Below are 4,271 nucleotides of genomic sequence, written 5' to 3' on the forward strand. Positions count from 1 at the left end.
TTCGCTGCGCCACCTCCGCCGGCAGGTACCCCCCTCTCTCTCTCTCTCTCTCTGACTCTGACTGGCCTATTTCTCTGTTGTCCAGGGCGGGCTCCTCCGGCGGCAAGGTGCTCCGGCAGTCCGGCGTGAAGGTGCTCCGGCGTGCCCCTGCTGATCTCCTCCTCGTGCAAAAACAACATCAGCAACCAGGTATTGGTTCCCCTCCCTCCCCCAATTGCATCTTCATGAACAAATGCATGTTCTGTTACATATTTGGTTCAGTTTGCATCTGTCCATTACTTTGTAATTTTATTTGAATCAATTGTGATGGACACAGCAGCAAGTGTATGAGATATGATCATGGATTTGGTTGGAAATAAGGCTGACGTACATAAAAAACTGCATTTTGGAAAATGGGGACCCCCTGGTTTGGTTCTGTAACCTAGAGTTGGTACTTGACCCCCTGGTTGGAAATAAGGCCGCCCCATTTTTGCTCTGTTCTCAAATTATGTAGGTTTGTGTTGTCGGGAGGGAACTTGACCCCCTGATTTGGTTCTGTAACCTTGAGTTGGTACTTGTTGACACTGCTTTTGTTTCTGTTTTCGCTTCAAAAATAAATAAATGCATTTTGTCTACCCGGGTGTTCATGTGCTGCAAGAATACCAAACTAATGAAATAGCACGCTGGCTAAATACAAGTGTTCATGAGCTGCAAGAGTTCCCTATCTGCTAGATGTTTACTGAAAATGGTCACTTGGTTTTACTTCTGATGCAAATCCTTGATTCCACCGAGAGGGCCATGGAGCATATATGAATTTCCTCTTTGTGCTCTCTGCCAACATCTCTTTAGAAGAAATTATTTGCCCCCCTTACAAGTTAAAGGCACAAGCAAACATTACAAATGCTAGAATTCATACATATATTGTAATCTAGTGAATAAGTCATTGTCAATTATATGTTAAGCTTGTGGAAATACAAGTGTTGTCACTTTAAATACAAAAGGAGTGGCCAGAGCACGTATCTGGTTGCGTGTGGTGTCCACGCTCCCTTCGCGACCATATCCACATAAGGGTCTCATTGTCAAACCAGTCGGTGTGAGGTAAGTGCTTATGTGGACTCTTACTTGCGTCTTTACATTCAAGAATTTTTGCAGATACTAACTTACTTGCCTTTTCATTGTGCAGGGCCTTGGTGGTTCTTGGAGAAGACATAAAGGTGCCACGCCAGCCAAGCAGCATCATTGGATGTCTTTGCAGGCATTATTACCCTGGCCTGGTCCCCATAGGAGACGGCGAGGAGGAGCTTGCTTGGTCTTGGGAGCATTGGAAACGCGCTCCGGATACCGAAGACAAGTGGGGCAGGGTATACAGCAGTGCTGCTGAGCGGGTGGTCAACAATTTTTGGGTAAAATTCTTTGTCAATTTTCATAGTTATTCTTTGTCCAAGGTATGCCCTACAAGGCGCGCGTCCATGCCGTGGTGAAGTATTTCGCGCACGAACGCAAAATGCTTCTCAATAAGCCTCTAGCCCGGAGAGTGCATCTCACCTGTTCAATGTACATGAAGGTAGTTTCCATTTACTTATGGTTGCCTGGATCAAAACATCTTACTTTAATTCCTATGTTGGATGTATTTGTCATACTTCAGGCGGTTCCCTCGTGGTGCAACAACAAGATTACTTGCTACCAGCAAATCATATCCAGGTGGATAGACCCGGAGTGGTGGGCTGAGCATAGAATGGCTAAGGACCGGCATGCCTTGATGGGTGGTATGGTACACCTTCAAGGCAACCTCAACCTCCACGCTTACGTGCAGAAGAAGGTAATAATTTCATCCGGCTCTGTACTTCTGAACTTGTGCCCTTATGGATATTATTGCTTCTATTGCAGAATAGGGAGAGAGGTGAGGGCGAAGAGCCGCCCAATACATTCACGGGATTATGTCTCTCTCGCAAGTCAAAGAAACCAGAAGGGGGTGGGTCAACCGAGGTGCTGGCTTGAGGATTGATGCATACAGTAGGAAGTTCAAGGAGCACAACGGGCCCGACTCTGATCCGGCCTCAAGGTATATTGATGCTACGATTTCCGTCCAGTCAGGACAAGGCAAGAAGTGTGGCCGGTTATACGTTGGCGATGGTGCCATCCGTAAGGACATTCCAAAACTCTCCCACCTCCGTGCTACCACGTCGAGCTCAGGTCCTGCTATAGAGTGTCGCCCACAACCTGGGTTGCACATGCTCTATCAATTCGAGGTATGTTTTGCTTCATTGACCTTCCTTGTGATCTCTTCTTTGTATTGCAACGACGGTGAACTTGTTGCGATGGCATATTGTAGGCCCGCCTAGAGAAAGAAACCAGGTTGAGGGAGGAGGCTCAGGCGAATGCCCTGCTTAAATAGGAGCAAGCCATGAAAATGCAGCAACCCCTGTTTTAACAGCAGCAATTCATGGCTGCACAGCAGGCAGCCCTGCAGGAGGCGTTTGCTCAGTTCAGAGCTAATATGCAGGGTTCCACTTTGTCGGATCTTCCTCCACTTCCACCTCTTCCTACTTTCAACTTTGTAAGTCTTCCAACTTTTCAATCATGCATCTTACCATCCTGCTTAAAGATCTTGCATCTTATCATCTCACTGTTTCGGGCTTGAGGTGCTCTTAGTCGGGACAAGGCTCCAATAACTGTGTGGTAGGTGGACCTACACCTGGCCAAGCAAGCCCAGTGACACCCACTACGGCTCATGTCGCTTCGATCTCCCCGCAACAATGATCACTCGAGGTAGTTGTCTATGTTTGTGCATTGTTGATGCTTGCGTCTTGTCGTTGCTTGTGCTTCTCAACTTACAACTTGTGCATTGTTGATGGTAGAGCCCACAAGTGTTGATACTTATATTGTTCATACTTCTTAGCTTCAATTTGAACCTTATATGTTGATGCTTGTTGACTCTTGTGCCTTATCGATCTTTGCAACTTAACTTTAGAAACTCATGCATGTGATAATGGACTTGTAGGGTTGCATCGTGGATGCCGTTGACGGTGGACATACATGCTCCGGTGGAGCTCATTGCATCTTTTAGGTTCATGCTTGGTGCGAACTTGGAACTCATGGTCCTTTCATTTGTGAACTTCTGGTTATATGTATGTTGTTGTGAACCTTCCTTGGATATGTATGCATGTGTGGACTTGGAACTCACGGTCCTTTCGTTTATGAACTCTTGTTGCATATGTATGCATGTGTGGACTTTGAACTAATGGTCCTTTCATTTGTTATGGTTGTCAACTTGTAATATATTGTTGTTGTGAACCTTCATTGAATATATATTGCTTGCTTGTTGGATATATACATTGCTGGATATATATTTGTTGGATACATACATTGCAGGATATACATTGTTGCTGCTCTGAAGCAACTAAAGAAAATGCCATATGGCCTTTAAGCCATGTACCCCAGCAAATAGCACCCGGCTTATAGGCCATATAAGCCACGGGCAGGCTATAAGCCGTGTATCCCAGCAACCTGGCACCCGGCTTATAGGATAAATAAGCCACCGGAGGGCTATATAAGCTGTGTGCCTCAGCTATCTGGCACCCGGCTTACCCGACTTATCTATAAACCGTGCAATGTACAGGGCACTCAGCGTATGTGTAAACCGTGCAACACACACCGGCACTCGGCTTATACAGATGGTGACACGTGGCTGTTAACAGCCGTCTGCCGTCATGTTACTTTATTAAGCCGAGTGCCTCATATAAACAGTCGGCTTATGTATAAACCGAGTATTTTTGCCATGGCACCCGGCTTATACCTGATAAGCCGGTCCACTGTAAGCCGTGTACTATAAGCCGGGAGTTTTACTCGGCTTATACATAAACCGAGTTCAAATCGGCATAAGCCGAGTGTATTAGGTACACGGCTTACAATTTTTTTTCCTGTAGTGACCCTAGATTTCTCTTTAATTCTTCTCTATTTTCATGGTTACAATCTCAAACCCTAGGCTGTGCTTATATACACGCACGGGCCTTTCACACAAATAAACTCAAACATAAAAAAAACTGCAAATCCTACCCAAACTCGACCATGTTAATTTCCTAATCTACTTACCCAGCAATGTCGATCAATGTACCACATAAACTAGTAGTTTCCGGACATGGCTACAACATGTTGCCGACAAAGGACTTTTCAAAGCTAACACATGAAGAACTCCTACCAAACTTATAACCTGCACGTAGATGACCTGCTAACAAGAATATCCGGATTATTTTCCGACAGCTTCCTGCGAAGGTGGAGTGTGCATGGAGGAG

The 4,271-nt window shown here is 45.6% G+C and overlaps 1 long non-coding RNA gene across 5 annotated transcripts; it reads left to right on the forward strand.

Moving 5' to 3' along the window:
• Positions 1-3,284, forward strand: LOC119325705. 5 transcript variants are annotated; one of them, XR_005157640.1, is made up of 8 exons: positions 1-25; positions 86-1,077; positions 1,163-1,543; positions 1,625-1,798; positions 1,867-2,228; positions 2,312-2,536; positions 2,632-2,748; positions 2,981-3,284. It is a non-coding gene; the product is annotated as an uncharacterized LOC119325705 (long non-coding RNA). The 5 variants fall into 5 exon arrangements; XR_005157641.1 differs by having other exon boundaries at positions 86-189; XR_005157642.1 differs by lacking the exon at positions 1-25 and having other exon boundaries at positions 48-1,077; positions 2,622-2,748.
• The last annotated feature ends 987 nt before the right edge of the window (positions 3,285-4,271 follow it).

The sequence above is a fragment of the Triticum dicoccoides genome, chromosome 6B (genome assembly GCF_002162155.2).
Source record: "Triticum dicoccoides isolate Atlit2015 ecotype Zavitan chromosome 6B, WEW_v2.0, whole genome shotgun sequence".
Taxonomy (NCBI): Eukaryota; Viridiplantae; Streptophyta; class Magnoliopsida; order Poales; family Poaceae; genus Triticum; species Triticum dicoccoides.